The sequence below is a fragment of the Manis javanica genome, chromosome 1 (assembly GCF_040802235.1).
Source record: "Manis javanica isolate MJ-LG chromosome 1, MJ_LKY, whole genome shotgun sequence".
Lineage (NCBI taxonomy): Eukaryota > Metazoa > Chordata > Mammalia > Pholidota > Manidae > Manis > Manis javanica.
Window position 1 is genome coordinate 74,089,666 of NC_133156.1, and position 21,038 is coordinate 74,110,703.

Below are 21,038 nucleotides of genomic sequence, written 5' to 3' on the forward strand. Positions count from 1 at the left end.
TACAAGAATGTAAGCAGTAAGATTCAATGTTTCCTAACAGTTTCTTCCCCTTTTAGTCATTGATGCCCAATGTTATCTTAGCAGAGAATTATTAACAAAATTCTAAATAATATTATTGATCTCCTGTCTTTCACAAGCCTTTAAGCAGAGTGTTTGCAAGATTCCAGATTCAGAAAAAGGGAGGACAGACATACATAGGATCTTGTATTTTCCTAATTAATTTTACAAATTGCTAGTTCAGAGTAGGTTCCCTCTCAAAAACTGTATCGTGTTAGCATGGGTTAGTACAGTATTATTGTGGTGCTTCACCTTTCTATAAACAACGGCATTCAACCACAGAAATCCACCCCAGGTTCCTCACTGTTTTCTTGAATGAAACTAATCCTTGAAAATGAAATGCATTTGAGAGAAAATATGGGGCAAACATACCATTTTTAGAATAACCTACATATTGATTCTACCAGTATTTGAATCACCAAACCCCTTATTCATCTGAACATTAAAATTCTTCAAATAAAATAGTAAATAATAGCTGTAGTTACAATAATCCAATAATTGACTTGTCAAGCAACAATATTTACTCGGGAATTAGGATAGTGAAGTACAGAGGGGTCCATTAGTAAATGACCTTGAATGAAAGAAAAAGAAAATTTTATTTCATTCAGAAATTAAAAATATGTATAAAGGTAAGGAGTTAAGGAAAAAATTAAAATTAGAGACACAGAGTGTATATGTATATGTGTGTATACATATACTACAAGTATAAGATAATAAAGATATGAACAAGAAATCATTCACTTAAGAATTATTTACTAGAACCCCTCTTCATACCATATACTATACTAGGAAGACACCAGCTACTTAAGAATTAATGAAACAGACATGGTTCCTGACTTTTTGGAGCATTCAGTCCAGAGGGGGATGCTGACAAATTAAAAAAAAAAACATTGCAGTATCAATATAAGTGCTATGATGAGTGCTGTGAAGTAGTATATTTGGGTCCCATGGCAGCGTCTGGGAGAGGCACCTGGGCGTGTGCTGCTCAAGTAAAACTTCCTGGGGAAGTGCAGTCGAGCTGATCACACAGGAGTCACATGAAAAGTGATGAAGGATGGTTTCTGAAACTGAGGAAACTGAACATGTCAAGGTCTTAAGATAAAAGAACATGGCATTTTCTTGGATTTGAAAGTATTTTAGCCTGGAGAGCCTAAACTTTGGTCCATTGGTAGTGGTAAAAATGAAATAGGAAGAATATGTAGGTAAGCAGGGCCAGGTCACTGAAGGCATTGTATCTGTTGAGACTAGGTATATATAATGAAAAGAGAGGAATGGAGAAAGTCCACAGCAAAGAAAATGGTAATGTTTGTGAGAAAGATATCCCCTCTGGAGCTCCATCTCCTCTCCTATATGGTGGACAAAATTAGGATGTTTGAGTCAATAATCTCTAAGAGCATGATATGCTCTGACACTGTCAATCAATGAACTAGATGGATCCAGCAATAAAACCGAACTGTGAAGCAAAGAAATAACCTATAAGGGCAAGGATCTGATTATTGAATGAGCTCTTCACTATAAAATCACAGACACTGTTAAATTTATGTCAAATAAAAATGTCAAATATAACAATCATCTTTTACCCAGGTGAGTTCCTCCTCCTAACCAAATACACCAAAAACAGAAACCCAAAGGGAGATCTTTTAGCGCTGTATGTGTTAAAGTACACCTGAACAAACACAAGCTCCATGCAAGCATTTCTGCCTTAGCCGTGACATAAATAAAAAAGAGTTTAGATGATAGCATTTGTATTGTTGTTTTTAGAGTACTACCCTAAAAATTACTTTCCATGGTTAAGCTGAATACTAAGAGTTTCAACTTTGGGGAATGGCATTTTTTAAGTTGAAAAAATTACGTGTGAGATATGAAATTATATTGGAAAATTTAATCCCTTTGCTATTATATTGTTTGGGTGTTTACTGAGCATCTGGAGAACCTAGATAAAATGGTTATTATGGCAAATGCATTCAGATGCCATTTTGCAAGCATGTTTCTGTGATAATGGAAAAGACCCAAAAACTCCATGCAGATAAACTGCTGGTTCGAAAATCAAGAAACCCTGGTCTAGTTACATTTCTGCTACTTGCCAAATGTGTGACATTGGACAAGTCACTTGGTGGTTCTGAGGGTTAGTTTTTTCAGCTATAAAAGAATGGAAATACATATGGCACTGGCATCAACTTCTCAGCTACATTATGAAGTTCCTCTAAAAGCACAGATGCAAAAGCAATTTTCAAATGCTAAAGTACTTTATAAATCCAAGAAATTATTATAGACACTGTACCCTTATATCTGAACAAACCAAAGACAGAGTAAGATTCCCATTTCTGATTGAACCACAACATAAAAATAACATGTGCTATTACAGGGAATTTAAGTAAGAAAGACCAAGACTGAGCATAGTCCTCACAGTTCATAGAATACTTGGAGGAAGAGTGTTTCCTGTTTATGTACTTGAGCATAGCCTACATATTACTACTTCTCCATTAAAGGAAAATTTTTACCACATATACTTGGAAAAATATCAAGTCATTTTAAGCCTCATGAAAGTCAAAATATCTTAACCCAAAGCTATTGGTGGCAGCAGCATAGTTTGTAAATTTCTGAATAAACCATGAAAAAAATTCACAAAAGTAAGTAGATAACAAGATAGCAAAACCAAAATCTCATGAATAAATTTACACTTGGTAACAAAGGACCCCTAAAGGCAAAATAGAAGCAAGCAGTAAGAAATCACTAATAGGCACAAAGCCTCCATGGTATCATTGACTATGCAGGAGGAAACAGAGTGGAACAAAAGAGACTACGAATGACCCGAGAACAGAAATACACCAAAATATGTCCCAGGTACTTACTGGAAACCACAGAGGCTAATATAAGAAGAGGAGCTAACAATGGGAGTGATTATTTTCAAACCAACTATCAGTTGAACAGAAGAGCCAAAGGTCAGTCTAAAATGGCTCAAGGAGTATTACCATCTCTGAACACAAAACTGAGCAGCCAATAGCTCTATTCTAGAACAGGACCCTGCACAAAGGAGGAACAATTGGGAGTAGAATCAGAAATGACCTAGACAAGGACAACAGAAACAAAGGAAAGAGAAAAGAAAGGGAAAAAGGCAGGAAATGTCAGAAAGCAAACTACCATATTTTAAAATGTGACACAAAACAACAGGAGAAGTTATTCAGTGAAGTTATAAAAACTATCCTGAACTAAAAGTTCATGGAAATCAATTTGGAATAAATATGATCAATAGGAAAGGATCATGGTCAAATCCCATAAAAAGTTACTAAAAGAAAAATTTAAATAAGGAGCAAAATAATGTCCCTACCAACAACAAAATTAACACCAGAAAAAAAGTCCACAAAGCTAATCAAAACCCTAGCTAATCAATTATTTCAAAGCATGCTAAAAGATATCAAATAGTGATATAAGACATGAAAAAGCAATATAAATTAGAATTAGAAAAACACTATAATGTGTTGATGGAACTCAAGACAGATACAAGAGAACAATATTTTCAGAAATAAAGATTATACCAGAAGGAAGAAAAAGAATGGCCTTACGCTGTCTTAAGATAAAAGTTGAAAAGAAAAATTTTAAACAAAAGATGTAAAGGAGATAAAAGAGGAAATGAAATAGGTAACTATTGAAGATAGACAAAAACTATTCAACATATGAATAATAGTTTTAGGAAAACTAAAGAAACAAAACAGAAAAAAAATACTAAAAACTATAATTAAAGAAACATTCCTAAAATAAAAGTATGAAAGAATTGGAATTACATATTGACAAGCACACCATGTAACTGATCAATCCAGAACAGTCAAAACTAAAATGCATTCCAGTAAAATTTTTGTAATTAAAAAAAAAGTCTGTAGGGATTCTAGAAAAAAAGAAAGTGATTTATAAGGCAAAAATAACTAAAATGACCATCAGATTTTTCTTCATCAATGCTCTTATGCCCTAAGAAAATGGAATAACAAATTTAAGATAAACAAGGAAGAGAATATATGTTAAGGATTTTATATGCAGATAAACTGAATTTAAATTACAAGCAGCACAGAAAAAGTGTTATTAACGTGCAAAAACTGGTGATACTGCTCCCACAAACTTTTCCTGAGGACTCTATAAATGAATGAAATTCAGTTAACCAAAATGACTAGAGAGCTTTCAAGATAAATTATCATGATTATCTGTAGAACTAATGCTAAATGGGGATTAAGAAGGACAAGCTATAATAAGAATGGCCTTACGCTGTAACAATGTAGATATGTTGCAACTACTTTTAAAAAGAGGGGAGAATATGGGGAAAACAAAGGCAAAAATAAAACTGATGGTCACTGTACTTGTATTACTATTTTGAGACTATTTTATGTACAACATGGGATAAAGGAAATGAGTAATTTAGGAATATTCTAATTCTACTTCCCTTCATGTCCTCAAGAATAGTATATTCAGTGTGGAAGAAAGAAAATAATAAAAGTGAGAGAAGGGTTAAAGTACAAGACTATAGTCCTGAATTAAAAGCATGATATTGATCCTCTCAATTATTTTGCCCTTAGATAGAAAACTAAATACAGCTCTGTTCACTGAAAAACCATATAACAATGATCCACCCAGCAGTAAATGAGCATTCTTGGTGCCCAGAATATGACTTGAACTACAATTTTTCCAGGTCTAGTGCAGGAACTGTGTGAGATAATCCTGGAACACTTTGATGAGCTAGGTACCCAGGAAAAAATAAAAAACATGTTCAAAGAACTCAAAAGCCAACTTGAAGAGACTGCCATTGTACAAAATTCAAGCTTAAATAAGGATATGATTGAAACTAATAAAATATATTTAAATTCATAATGGTACTTTTAATAAACTAATTGTCACTTTCAGAGAATGACAGAAAACTAATTCATCCTCTTAAAGGTCGGTATCTTAAAAACTGATAGAGGAAAAGAAACAAGCATTTACCCTGCTTTTCCTTTATAAACTATAGTACTGGATAACCAACTAGCATATGAAGCTGCTTAGTTTTTTATTAAGGCATTTCAAATATTAAATTTAAAATAAATGACAAAATTGGATTACTGTCAATTTGTAACAATAAACTATTGGATCTAGGCACTGAGCATCATGACTACTTACAATCACAGACAGACAATCAAACATTATATGCTTCCTAATTAAAGAAAAGAAAACAAAACAAAACCTGGCCACCTGTAATCTTGACAAAGGAATCCAGCCTGAGTCTGATCGCACTTGAGAATCCAACTGCCATCTGGAAATACAAAGGACAGAGAAACAAAATGGACAGAGAAACATGTTGAACTGTGTCATGAATATGCAATTAGAAACTACAGAAAGTATGAGAAACTCAACAGGTGAAACAGACTGGGATTTTCAAAAATAAATTGAATGGAAGAAAGTGATGAAGGGAACATCTTTTGCTTACCACAAAGGATATATTGTTGTTAACCAAACAGACTGACCAAAATGAATAGACAAAGCCCAGAGGCTTGGAGGACAGTGAAAATTCTCTGTATGATATTACAATGATCGGTACATGTCACTATACATTCGTCCAAACTAACAGAATGTATAACACCAAAAGTGAACCATAATGTAACTATGGACTTTGGTTGGTTATTATGAGTCAATACAGGTTCATCAGCTGTAACAAAATACCACTCATAGAAAATGTTGATGGCCATACTTCACACTGTATACCCCAATCAGGCTAACTTACCATCTTCCCCCACTAGATGGCAGACATATACCAAGTTTCAACAGGTGTTGATAGGAATTAGGCATAAAAAACGCCATTTATAACCCAGTAAATTATGGCCAGACAAGGAGCTGTTTACAGCAGGGATGAAGGATATGGTACTGCAAATGGCTCCCTCAACTCTTTGAGTCCTTAGTGGCCATTCTTGGCCCTCACTTAAGGCAGCCCATAAATGCAGTTACCTGTACTTTGGCAGATTTGAGGGAGGCAGAAGCAATGCGGCCATAGAAGGGGGTATGGTCCACTACTGAGAGGAAGGGTCTAAAGGGCCCTTTGAAAGTCACAAGTATCCAGATGTTGGTTGATTTAATAGGAGCAGACACAGAGAAATTGCTTGGGAATGTAAAAAAAAATCTTACTGGAGCTGTGGCAACAACTGAAGCCGAATCAGCAGTTTTGGCTGTGGAGGACCAAGAAGCAGAGGCCAGAAACAGAGTCACAAGCTCGGCCTGTGCAACTGCAAGATTTCCTGCTGGAGAGTGAGCCAACCATGCCTGAACCTGCACAGAAAGATGATTGGGCAATACATTTTGACTGAGGGGAGGCTCAAGGCACCAGCCTTGGGGGACCAGGTGAGGACTGGAGACCACTTGTTGAAATATCACTTCATTGGTTTCCCAGTGAATGTATAATGTGTCCTGGCTCTGATAGACACAGGAGCTGAATGCTCACTGATTTATGGCAACCCCAAACAGTTTCCTGGAACCTCCGCTGTTATAGATGGATTTGGGATAAGGCTATCAGAATGAAATAAGCCCAAATCCCATTGGTTGTCTACCTCCAAAGGAGTATACTATGTATATCTCTCCCATTCCCAAATATATTTTGGGGATAGATATCCTGCAGGGCCTATGGTTGCAGACCACTGCAGGTGAGTTCAGACTGAGAGTACGTGTGGTAAGGCAGTTCTGAGGAGACATGCTGAGCAGCCACCCTTAGTTTTGCCTGTGTCTCTGTGAGTGACTAATACCAAGCATTAAAAAATGCCTGGAAGGCATAAAGAAATTGGAGAAACCCACTCCAGTAACTGGAGAAGGTGGGTATCATAAAGCCTACCTGCAGCCCTTTTGATTTCCTGGTGTGGCCAGTAAAAAAAAACAGAAGCCTCCTGGCATATGACCATGGACTACAGAGAATTAAATAAAGTCATACCCTTCTGCATGCTGCTGTCCTCTCTACTGCTGTCCTGATGGACACCCTCAGTCATGAACTAGGGACATATCATTATGTTGCAGATCTTGCTAATGCTTCTTTTCCACTGACATAGAACAGGAAAGTCAGAAGTTGTTTCCCTTCATGTAGGAAGGACAGCAATGGACTTTCACTGTGCTTCCACAAGGATACATCCACAGTCCCACCATCTGTCACAGACTTGTAACCCTGGACTTAGCAGCATTGGAGAAACTGCCAATGATGCGGCTGTACCATTATATTGATGATACCATGATTACTTTTAATTCTCTTACAGACCTAGAAGGTCCAGCACCTAGACTGTTATAATATCTAAGAGGAGAAAAGATGGGCTGTGGCATTATTACAAGAGTTCTGAGGTCTCTAGCAGCAGCTTTAATGAACTCACTAAACTACTGCATTCTGATCACAACTCTGGAAAGGAGCAGAGGTATGGTACACCTTAACAGAGAAATACTGTGTACCAAGCCTTGCTGGCTACAGAGCCCATCACTGGAGGCCCCAATAAAGGTAATAACCACCTATCCCACAGTGGGGTGGGTATGAGACTGGACCCAAAAGCCGTGGAGTGGCATGGCAAAGGCACCTACACTGGCCAAGTGGAGTGCATACCTATAGCAGTTTAGTGCCCTCTATACTAGCCGCTTGGGTGAAGAATTCCAACACTTATTTTGGCCAATGACATATACCAGTGAAAGGCAGGAAGAATTTGCTTTAGATCCATTAGTAACAGAGAGTTCTTATGGGAGGGAGGAGCCCCTATATCCAAAGAAGCATGATACACAGATGGCTCCAGCTGTGGGTAGTGCCCAAATGGAGGGCTATAGCTTTCCATCCTAAGACTGAGACAGTATGGGAGGAAGATGGTGAGGGGAAGAGAACTCAACAGGCTGAGTTGCAGGCAGTGTGGCTTGTGATCACCCAGAAGCCCTCCCCAGTAATTCTCTGTACTGACAGCTGAGCCATCTAGTGAGGCCTGACTCTGTGGCTACCAACATGGTACCATGGCAACTGACTGGTTGGTCACTGACCCCTTTGGGTGCAAGAGTTGTGACAAGACTTACTTTTCCTGTATGTTGTGCAGACCAGCAAATGAGCAAAAGAGGCCTAGAGCATCTCTTTGCAGCCTATGGCCTACCACATGTAATTGAGAGTATCAAGCACCCAATTTACTGGACATGCACAATAAGAATGGGTGCACAATTAGGGATAAAATGGAAGTTTCATGTACCATATAACCCTCCTGGGGTAGGCATGCTATAGAGGTACAATGGTTTGTTGAAATCTGGCCTGAAGTCAGACACCAATAGTCTATGGGGATAGTCAGTCCACTTACGGAGAGTCCTACGGTGTTTGAATAAAAAACCCCATTTGATAGGGGAGAGCATAGTAAACATAGTATTCCTCATGTAAGTGTAGATTAAAGATTAAAAAAAAAAAAGAAGAAAGAAAGAAAGAAGAGGGGGATTACTCCTTGATAGGATAAAACTATTAGTAAATCAAAGATTAACGCATGTTTTAAATATCCTTAATTTTGATCACTTAAAGGGTGTCAGATGATCGGCTATGGAGGTACTCTTTTATGATAATATTCCTTTCTCTTAATAAAAATAAAATAAAAAAATAAAAAATAAAAAATAAATTTTTAAAAAGCAGTTCCTGTGTGCTGACCTCCAATGAGTTCTACACAGTGGTATAGAGGGCATGTCAAAGTGTGGGCAAAGGGTCTGTTTGTTTTTATGCAGAAGATCAAAGCCTAGCTTGGCTACCCAGAAAATGAGCTAAGATATGATATGAGGAGGAGCTTCCGGCATCAGCACTCTCTGGAGGACTCGTGCCAGGGGATGATCATCAAAAAGCCTCCAAAGGGATCCGGGTGATGCTGCGCGGTTGTGGCTGCGTCCATCCCACCATTTCCTGGACTTGCCATTGGAATGAGGAGGGAGATGTCTAGGCTGGCATGTGCATACAGTGAGACAACGAATTTGACCGGATCTGTACTTTTGGAACTCAACCAGGAGTTGGGAGGGGTGCAAGTTGTAGCGCTCCAAAATCTTACAACTATAGACTATCTACGGTTAAAAGAACATATGGGATGTGAACAGATCCCAGAAATGGGTTGCTTTAATTTGTCTGATCTCTCTCAGACTGTTCAAGCACAGTTGGACAATATCCATCATATCATAGACAAATTTTCACAAATGCCTAGGGTGCCTAAATGGTTTTCTTGGCTTCACTGGAGATGGATGGTAATTATAGATTTACTTTGTTTATGTCACTGTATTCCTATTATGTTAATATGTGTGTACAAGTTAGTTAGTAGTTTAAAACCTATACATGCTTAAGGTACTCTACAAGAAGATATGTCAAAGAAATAATCAATCCTCCCATGTTTTCTTCCATCTGCTACCTCTATAGCTTTTCTTCTTCCTTCCTAATTACAACCCTTAAATAGAATTCGTGCCTCATATCGAATTTACCGAGTATCATAATTCTTCCAGGTGGTAAAGATACCTCGAGACAAGCGCTGGGCATAGAAGCCACAGGGCATAAATCTGCAAAGAAGTAAAAAGCTAACCTTTTCAAACAATATGGCTTCTCTCTCACTTATCAACTTTACATTTCCCTGTGTGGCCCCGGAAGATGACTGGTTAGCCAGAGATGGGTAAGATTCCTCAAGGGAGGAACAACCTAAGACAGGCACAGTCGCAGGGGGGCCATCAGGTGAGAAATCAGGGAACAGTGGTGAAGCTTAGAACTTCACCCCCACTGTTTTGAGAGAAATCTTCTGTATCCGTGGATGTTTTATTGTCCTTGTCTAGCTCAGATTATCACATAGTCTACAGGCACACACATGATCATATACAATTGCTCTCTTACAACACTAAACTATGTTTTCTACCTTTATCTTGCGTCTACCTACCACTTCAGCATTTTATTCAAAATAAAAATAATAATAATAATAAAGGGAGAAATGTGGGATCCACATATAAATCAAGTATAAAAATCAAACGAATATTCATATTTGACCTGATTGTTTATAGTTCATAATGCGTGATCAAAACCGAAAGTTTCTGTGATGAGTGCCCTTGTACTGTTCACCATGTAAGAACTTACTCACTATTTAAGAATTCGTTCACCATGTAAGAACTTGTTCATTATGCTTCAGAAGATTGGAGGCTGACGAGAATTAGGCTTGAGATGGATTGTGCATTATTTGATCAATAAATATGAGAGATGCCCTCTCAAAAAAAAAACCCATTTGAATGAAAGTGACATTGAGCCCCATAGACATTCTAACACACATTGCTACCTTGCCTATACAACTGCAAGTACAAACCAGAGAGGAATCACTGAAGCTAGGGTTTGGCCACCAGAGTAATATCTTGCTACCAGCACTGGCTGCAATAAACCATGGAGATCCCATTCAGTGGACATGGCCTTGGATGTTCTGACATGTGGACCAGTGATGGCTGGGCCTCTTGTCACCTTGGGGACAAGACCTAGAGGCTGGCCTCCTATGTAGTCCTAGAGTGGCCTCCAAAGATCATGGTAGAGTACCCTTCGCATCTGAAAGGTAAGAGCATCTTACCAAGGAGTTTTGTTTTATTTTTATGGCCAGTGTATGTACTTCCAGAAGCACTATATATAGACCCCTCAGTACCCCGCAGAGGGAGAGGGGTAAAGATATGGTATACTAGACCTAGATGAAATCCTCTTCCTGCCACAGTCCTATCACAAAACCACTCTATTGCATGCATCCTACCTAATGGACAAGATCTGCCTATGTTAGTGTCATTAATATATGTGTCTTACTGCCCTTGAGGTTAATTTCCTCTAATGCCTTTGTGGATTGGGCACACACCCTAGCAAAAAACTGCTACTCGCTGGGGTGCACGCAGCTCCCTATTAGTACCGCTACTGGCCTCCCACGGAAAGTGTGAATCATGAACTGGGACTAGTTTGGATACAGCTGGAATGACCTCTTGGTGGCAATCAATCTTCTCAGGCTTGAGGACAACTATTATTATTATAATTTTTATTCTTACAAGCTTCCATCTTTCTTGCACAGGGGCCATCACAGAAGACTGATTTCTCCCATGGAAAGTGTGAGTTATGAACTCATCTGAGTAGAGCTGGTATGAGTACAGTTGGAATGACCATTTGGTGGCAATCAAACTCCTCAAGCTTGAGGATTATTATAATTTTTGTTGTTATCTGTATCATAATTTTCATTGTTATTTGTATGTCATTATCTTCTGTTGCTGTTGTGGAATCTGGTTAAATGCTACAGCTTTCTCACAGGGACCATTACAGAAGATTGAGGGTGTATAGGTTGTGAGGCAAGAATTCTGGAGAGGTGGAGTTTAGGAAAAATGAAACTTCCAATGGTCAGGATCCTCACCTGATCCTAAACGATTTGATGATGTAATTGGCCTACTGCATAGGCTAATGCTTACACATCCTTTGGTAATGAGCCATTATTGTCCATGTTACTATATAAAGAGCTCTGCCCAGGAAGCAGAGATAGAGATGGACTTTACACATGCCAGAGGCAGACATGATTCCAGCACTCAACATGCCTCCATGATATTAAAGCATGATATAAACACTTTTACCCCTAAAATTCCATTGTTATTTATCTCACCAAAAGCAGAGTGAACTAGCCCAGGGACAATCCCCCTCAGGAAGATAACACTTTAAACTTACACAAATCAAGTATATCTCAATAAAGGTGTGAGAGTTCTATTCATACTGGTTTTCTGAAGTTTTCTATGATGTACTTAGGTGTGACTTTACTTGTATTAATCCTGCTTGTATAGTTCTAAACTTGTGGTTTCTTTCTCAGTTAGCAGAATAAAGAATCAACATGCTAAATCTTCTTCAGGGAGTATAATATTTAGCCAGCTATTTAATGCTAACCAAAGTCCTGGCTGAAATAAATAAGATAATTGACTATAGTTAACATCTCTAAGGAATACCTGAGATCAGTTGCATATCATCCATATACTCTTAGGGTTTAGCTAAGATTGCTAGAGATATATCATGTGATATAAATAAGCTATATAACTTTACTTTTAAAATTTGTATCTTTCCATGCCTCAGTGGGAAAAAAAGTCCCAGATGAGAAATCTGTTTTAGAATTTACCATCAAGAAAAACCTTAATTTCTCTTGGACAACTGTTTTATTCCCCACAGCCTGAAAGTTTACCTTCAGCCTATAAATTTGCCTTCACAGCCCACGTTTATTATCATTCCTGCCTTGGTAATTTTATTTTCATTTTTAACAAATATAAATGTTACATTTTGTTAACCCTCCTAGGCATAGAACCAGCAAATTAATGCAGAAAACAAAACACATACACAACCACAGAAGAGAGAATAAAGCACAAAAAGAAAGAGAGAAGACAGACAAGTATCATAAAATAGCATCCATCCCAATATGTGATACTCTTAAGGTAGTGGCTCTTCACTAGGAGTGTGTTTGCTCACCAGGGAACATATGGCAATGTTTGAAGACACTTCTTTATTGTCACAACTGAGAGGGCACTACTGGCACCTAGTGGGTAGAGTCAGCTTTTGAGCACTCCAGTGAACTCAAGTTTAAGTAGGTAACTAAAGAATTTATTTGCTTACAATATGTTTGGTCCTCTGGGTAAATACTCCATATTAAAAATATGTTTAATTTCATGTATTACTGTCAGAATACTCAGCTAACATCCTCCCATAGCTGCAGTGGAAATCAGGTCCTGCTAAGAAATCATCCTCAAAGACAGAATGTGTTACTTCAAAATACTGGCTTGAAAACGTCATAGGTTTTTCAAATAAGTTCTTAAAATAACATTTTACATAAATGGCTTAGCACTTTTTCTCATCAAATGGTAAAATAAACTGACTGACTAGCATTCTAATCACATCATAGTAACAAGTGATATGTTAAACTGAATATAATCTTAATGCTCATCACAGAACCACCGTGAAGTCTGACTAAGTAGACAGTCCTGAACTTGAGAAGACCATAGACTGACTGGATAAGTAACAAAGGTTCAATTAATGCCACACTCCTCAAACTTTAGGTTAAAGAGAAATGGCAGCTAGAAAATTTGACATCCTGATGGGCTTCAGATCTGAAAAGGTGCTAATTTTTAACATAACTAAGTTTTCAAAGATCCCTTTCAATATAAAGTTAAATTCACACTCTCAATTGCTGAATGTCAATTCTGAGGTCAATCAGACTATGCTCAGTGTTTCCAGAAGAATTAGACTGCCTTTCAAATATTGTACATATACCTCAAGTAAATTTGCTTCACATTCTGCATTAAAAGCATTAAAAAAAATAAGAACAAGGTAAGGTTGCTTGACAATTCCACTGTAATGCTCCTTATGGAGTTTAGGGATTTAGAAACTTACCATGGTTTTAATGCCTCAGAATTATACTCATGAATATGCCAGAAACCCTAAAAAATTTCTTTTTTGCTTCAATTCAGAGAAATGTGAAACATAGGTCTTTGCCATTAACATTGTGTGGGACATAATAATTCACCTTTATTTGTGATGCTGTTAGCACTAAAATACCCAAATGCAAGCACTGAAAAACTTGAAATAAGGCTATAAAACCTACTAGAAGAATTTGATAAAAATGTTATGCATTTGTGGTTCCCTTTTAGTTTGGCATATGTAGAAAGAGGGATGAGTATATATGTACATGTATGTGAATGTCTTTAGAATTATACTCTTAATGAATAAAACAAAATACATAAGCTTTTTCACAACCGGAATATAACAGCTGTCCCAGTCACGATAGCCTGAAATTATCTTTATATTTTCCAAACAGCTATACCACTTAATGGCAATTAATCAGATATCATCTTATTTCAACTACAGGGGCTACTGAAATCTAATGCACTCTTGTTATTTAATTTAATGTGGAATTTTTTCCCTATTATGTTGTATGTTATTTGAAGTTAAGCCATATTTCTCCTGTATAATCTTTAAAGTAGTGCCACATTCTCAGTCTGCATTATATATATATATGATTACTAGTTCAATAGAAGTAGAAATCTGGCTTTCAGACAGTTTTTAAAAAGATGTCCACATCTCAAAAATATAATCCTTCCATGACTTTTTAAGATTCAAATAGCTTTCTGTGAAAAACTAGATGCTTATAGTATCTGTCTAAACTCTCACTGATAGCTCTCTGCTGTATGTTTGGTTTATTCCACTTTCTGAATCACCTGACTGCACCATCAAATCACTCAAGGTAATTGTCCCATTGCAAGGATAATGCTGTTTCACTGCTTGTGAGTAAGGATTTCAGTGTTTCTAATGAAGTTTAGTAAAGTAATATGAGATTGGTTTGAGACTTGAAAATACTGCCTTTTAAATCTATGATGAGAATTTGGGTAATCAGATATGGTCTGTTTGGATTTCCATTGTTCATGGGTTAGGTATCCTCCACTGCTTATTCTATGGCAGGTTTTGTTCTGATAGACATTAGATATTAGGAATCTGATAGATATTAGGTAAGAATATTAGCTTATTCTTTATCAAAACCCTATGGGGTAAGCACTATTCTCATACTTATAACTGAAGTATAGAGAAGCAGTCAAGGTCACACAGTTAGAAAGGGGTTGAAGCCAGGTGTTTAAGGTAAGTTTTATGTAAGTTTGAGATGTGGATACTTTTACCTGAGTATAAATTACACATCTTGCAAAAAGGAGAGGAAATACATAATGCCTGCAAAGTACTCATGAGAAGTGTTTCCCTATCCCAAAAGTATGTTTATTTACCATTTAATATATCTTCTTGAAAAAGCCTGCTGACCTATTGAATTACAAAAGAAAATCACCAAAGCTATACATATCTGCTGCAGGGGAGTTAAAATGAGAAGGGTCTGACCCTCTTTCTCACAATCAACCACTTGTATCTTCAGAACTTGGTTATGGTCAGACCTCACTAGGTCCACTCCTAAAGTAAGTCCCAAAATATTGGGAAATATTATTTTACATGCCTTTTATATGCAATACCCTTTTAAATGCCAATCACTGTTTCAAGTTCTTCATATACAAGTGCTACTAAAAGGGTAGTTGTCAGCAACTCACAATGAAGTACAGACATTGAGAATAAGCATTTAGAAGCTTTTATAGTAAATTATAAGAGTAATTTTTTCTGTTCAATCTGCGTTTTAGAATTGAGACTAGTATTTGTGTACTTGTGTCTTCATTTCATTTTTCTAGTAATTCATTACATTTTTAAAAATATCAGTAACAAATTAGATTTTTTTAAAATACCTCTCACCATCAATAATATGAAAAGCTCATATACTGGCTCATTTAATCCTTACAACAATTCTATGATGTGCATATCATTATTAGCCATATTTTCAGGTGAAGATACTAAAGCACAGAGAGGTTAAGCAAAGTTAGTCAGTTAGATTGAAAAATCAGAAATTCAATCCTAAGCATTCTGGTATCAAGACATGTCTTTAACCACTACAATAAATTGCCTCTACTAAGCCCAACTTTGGAGGATGTCTGAACATAGTGGTAGAAAATCTGATCCATGGTCTTGTCTAGAGAACAAAGGTGTCAATAGAATGATCCTTTGATTTCCCTGATGTCTCAATGCTCTCATTCGATTGCCAATGCAAAACAGTGCTGAAGCTTATCCAGCCCTGAGAAGATAGTATCATTGAACATCATCTTTGTTCCATCCTTGGAGCTCTCATGAATCTTCCATTTTCTGGTTTCTTCTCATTGCCAAGGTTCTTCAAGTCTTGGCAGCCTCACTCTAGCTGAAATATTTAGGATCTAAGGTTCTAGAACTCAGTCAAGTCACAAGCAATTCATTATAGATAAAATCTTGTGATGATGTAAGTCACTTACAATCATGGAAAAAAGATACATGTATTGAACGTCCACTCTGTGCAATGACCTGAATTCTTTTTTATATGCATATATTGTACTAAATTTTTATTGTCCTACATTTTAAATCCACTTGATTTGGATTATTAAAACTCTTATACTTTTGCTGACATAATACTTGGATATTGGTTTAGAATATGAATCAATTTTTCCACAATCAACAAAGAGATTGATTGAGTTTCTCTAGAATGTATTCTATTTGTCCTTTGCCTTTGCTATTCCTTTTACTGGGGTTACTGTTCTCCTCCCTGACAGGCAACAAAGAGAAATGGATGGAGCAAGGAATTTAAAGCCAAACTTTAGGATCTTATTTTTCCATCTATCCATTCATTCAACCAATAATGAGCATCTATGATGCATGAAGACGCTGTTAAAATTGTTGAAGATGTAGCAATAATTGAGATGACAAGCTTCCTACTCTCATGGAGTTTATATTTGAGGAATCAGATATTATGCAAATACACAATTGAGTAAGAAAGTACTAATAAGTGCTATGAAGGAAATAAAACAGAATAATGAGATAAAGAGTGACTGATAGATATTAAATTGTGTATCAGGGAAGGACTCTCTGAAGAGGCAGTAATGGAACTGAGATCTGAATGCCAAGCAGGAAGTAGACATTTATTACCTGGAGTGAAGAAAATTCTAGGGCAAGAAACCTTCTATCATTGCAGAAAAAGGAAAAAAGATCAGTTTAAACAAAAGAAGGGTAGATACTAATTGACATGAATGGGAATTGAAAGATTAGCATAGTTCAGGACTATTTACATACAGTGACTCTCTGATCTCAACTCTTCTTTATCTATGTATTAATCTCAACCTGAACTGGTGGCAAGAGAGCTTGAAATATCTGATAAAAAGATTGTCTCTTGATGTTGCTTGTTTTATGAGCATGAAGACATTTCCCAGAAACCTCTAGCAAACTTTCCCTGTGTGTCACTAGCCTAAATATGTGTCATCTGCCCATTCCTAACTCAATCCCTGTGACTGAGGAAATTTCTTGTATTGTTTTGCATGGGCATGGGGCCTAGTTCAATGCCTAACTAAGGATTGGGAATAGCACCAGGGGCTACAATGACTCAAAATTACCATAAATTTCAAAGTTAGCAGGAGTCAATCCAGAAACCATGTGCTGCAATGTAACCAAGAAGACACTTGAACCAAAAAATGAATGCTATCAGGGAAAGGCTAAAAGTGAATGGAAGCTAGATAGGTAGTCAACAATGTCCAGTTAGTAATAAATAAATGGTTCATGCAGAAATAGCTCCTGGATCCATTCAAGGAGAAAAAGGAGGCTAAAAGTGACTAGGGTACTATTAGAGAAAGGAGAATGATATGAAGTGGAGTCACAAGGTAGATGAAGTTCAATTCTTCCAGGTATTCATAGGTCATGGTGAGGAGTTCAGATTTTATTTAAAGCATGATGGAAAGACACCAGAGTGTTTTAAACAGGAGTAGCATGATGGGGCTACAAACTGGGATAAACTTCTTGTGTTGGGAACAAAGGATAGTGGTGTATCACTGGGTCATTTGGAGGCAAATTTACTTCTCCTTTCTGAATTTCACTTAGCATGTTTTAAAGGAGAAATGGTTAGATTGTATTACAAAGGGCTATTTTAAATTTCAAATGAAAAATGTGTAAAATTGCTTTGGAATTCTGTGTTAAATAAATAATATATGCAATATCACTCCTTCAGAGTCTCACTCAAACATGTTAGAGCCTTTCTATCCATAGCAGCCCCATACTGACTGTTCTTTCCTATGGATTTTTATGATGTTTTATGTCCATAAAAATCTTAAATTTTAGAATTACAACAATTTAGAGTAGTGATATACGTATAGTATATTACAATTTAAGAGCATTTTAAAATATATACATTCACACATACCAGTTATGTGGCAATCACATATCTTCAACCAAATTTTAAGTCCAAGGCATATATCAAAGTTTTTAGCACAGTGTCTGCCACAAAATAAGTACTTAATAAATATTACTTTTCTTTCCTTCTTTGGGATCCCTTCCTACGCTAATACTTGTATTGTTCCTCTTCTCCCCTCCCTAAGAATTTAGTCCATGTCTAACCAAGTGGAGAAAACAAAAAAGAGGCACTTATTCAGTTGTTATTAAAAGAAATGTGAGCCATTTAAACAATAGAAACTTTAAAATTAGCAGTGCTAATCTTACTATGCTGATGGATAGTGACTGCAATGGGGTGTGCAGTGGGAGGACTTGATAATATGGGTGAATGTTGAAACCACAATATTGCTCATGTGAAACCTTCATAAAGTTGTATATCAATGATACCTTAAAAAAAACCTAGCAGTGCTAAAAGGGAAAAAAAGTAAATGACAAAGAAATTTTAAATAAAAACAATGAAATTTTATGTTGCATAATCATTAGCTTTAAATGACTAGTAGATTTTAATAAATTTTTAAGTAACTCTTTGGTTCTTTCCTGGAAATTCTTATAAGAAAATCTGGAAACAGCTAGCACATTGCTTATATAAGTTTTGAGCATGAAGAAGACAGGAATAACCAGAAAAAAGCCAATATTTTAGGTAATTATTCAGAAATACAACACATTTCAAAAACAAAAGGGCAGAGCAAAGCTCATGCACCAAGGAATGAATCATTGACACATACCCTGCACCTACTGTACATGTTCAAGGAGTTTGAGCATCTGACTTTCTCACACACTCCAGCTGAGACATTAATAACCTAAACATCCCAGATTAAACAGTTCAGGCCCTGAATCACTTTAAGCCATGTAAAGCAATAAACCTTCAAGATAAAAGACAAATAAAATGGCAGAGTTCACTGAAAAGCCATGTGCAGACCATGTTTATGTTTGATTTATTGAACAAAGGTTGAATGCTAAAAGCCCCTTCTGTTACCCTTCTTTGGAAATATTAATACAGAGTTAGTGAGATCTTATACTGCACAGTGTTAAGAAATAAACATTATCAATTTTCCTGACACTGTTGAATGCAGCCTAAATTCAATTTAGGACAAATTTTGGGAGTAAGGCTAACAATCACCAAAGGAATAATATGAGATCAAAATGTAATACAAATATGCTTTATGACTTTACAAGTGTAAGCAAGCTGAAGGCTTGTAATTATATAATATTGAATGCTTAATTTTATTTTCTGTGATGCCTGTACAAGCCATCAGTCATGAAAAATATTAAAGAGCACACACTTCAATACCACATAATTAAAATAAATGTTGGTTGCTATATTTTGCTTACTTTGCATTTGTGATTTATACATTTTCCTGAATACAGAGTTAAAGCAATATATGCTCAGTAGGAAAAGCAATATCACCAGTGTACGCTCCACAAATCACTACAAAAGTGTTGCATGCACCACCATTTACTTAGAGCAAATGGTTGTTTTTCTATAAACATGTAATTTATGACAGCATCAGATGCAATCTGCATACTAATGTAGTCTTGTATTTCACAGAATAATGGTTTACTGGTTTTCTCTCTCTCCACAAGCACCATCTCCAATTACTTCTATCCTCATTTAGATCTCCACCACACAAGTGTCTGTAAATATACCAAAAATAGTGGAAAACAGCCACGGAGAAATACTTCAAATCATAAGAACATGCTAAGCCCTAACAATTCTAATTTTTATTCAATCACTTTATTCCTACAAACAAAAACACAGATCCATTGCCACATAATTTCAAAGGCCTCCAGAATAGTTCTATATAAACTGTTAAAACAGACTATACAAAGTAGGTTGCCAAATTCATGCAGAGAAAGTTCAAAATACTGATATTCACATAATAAAGAAAAGACTAAAAGCTAAAAGCAAGGATCCAGACTATGTCATCTCAAAACAAGATACTCTTATTTTTATCTGCAAAAGTTTATATGAACATTATGCACTGAATAATCATGTTTTAATTATAGCTTCATCAAAAAACATACAATTACCTGTATGCTTAATGTGTGTTACCTGCCTTATACTCATCTTTGAGAAGAACAGATACATAGTACAAAGGCTGGCATTGTCACAGCCTAGTGGCTTGATGCCAGAATCTGTGACACTGCCTAGCAACCTCCCAATATCACAAAGAATACAACAGCGTACTGCTGGTTTGAGGAATACAAGACATAATGAAAATTCACATAAAATAAGTGATTTTACAAAGGGCAAATATTCTTTCACTTAATATATTATACTCAAGCCCATTAAAGATATCACAAGCTGATGAAAATGCAAATGCAATGTAAGCTGAATTCTGATAACCAGAAAGGTTTTTATTGTTTGATAGTGATGTGGTTTTCTATATTGTTATCTTTATTTTATTTTGTCAAAACTATGATTCCCCAATATGCTTATAAAAGAACATACTAAAATATACTTCAGTAAATAATTTTTTAATAATCAGACTTGAGACCTGTAAGTAATTTATTAACTAAGCCAAACTAACTGCAAGAAATCATTGATTTCCCTTCATCTGTGTGCTTTCGTGAGATCTGCTATAAACTGAATTTCATGCCTTCAAAAATTCATATGTTGAAGGCTTTAACCCCCAATGTGATGGTATTGGGAGACTGACCTTTGGGAGATAATTAAGTTTAGATTTAGGCCATGACAGTGGGGTCCTCATAGTGGGACTAGTGCCCTTACTTAGCTTATAGGTTCTCTCTCTCTCTCAATCTCTCTCTCTCCAACATGTAAGGACACAATAAAAAACCAGTCATATACAAGTCAGGAAGAGAGTTCTCACTAGAAACCAACCATGCTAGTATCCTGACCTCAGATTTCAAGTATCCAGAATTGTGAAAAAATACGTTTCTGTTGTTTAAGCATCACAGTCTATGGTATTTTCACTATGGCAGCCTAAGAAGACTAATACAAGACCCCAATAGGAACATAACTTCTGCATAATATATAAGAGTATCATCAAAAATAATTACTGGTTTCTCCTCATGTTCATTTTCATCATTCTTCTTAACATAATTATGATTTTTCAAGACTTCTATTATCATATATACATTATTTTTATGGATTTGACATGTAATAAGCCTTTTTTATACAAATCCAGTATTCCTAAACTACTTAAGA

General features: G+C 36.2%; 1 long non-coding RNA gene across 1 annotated transcript in view; it reads right to left on the reverse strand.

The window, feature by feature from the left end:
• Window positions 1-21,038, reverse strand: part of LOC108400265 (uncharacterized) — a 1,191,208-nt gene that overhangs the window by 985,754 nt on the left and 184,416 nt on the right. The window contains exon 4 of the long non-coding RNA XR_012130102.1: window positions 5,269-5,329. This is a non-coding gene — a long non-coding RNA (uncharacterized lncRNA). The remainder of the gene's footprint in view (window positions 1-5,268; window positions 5,330-21,038) is intronic.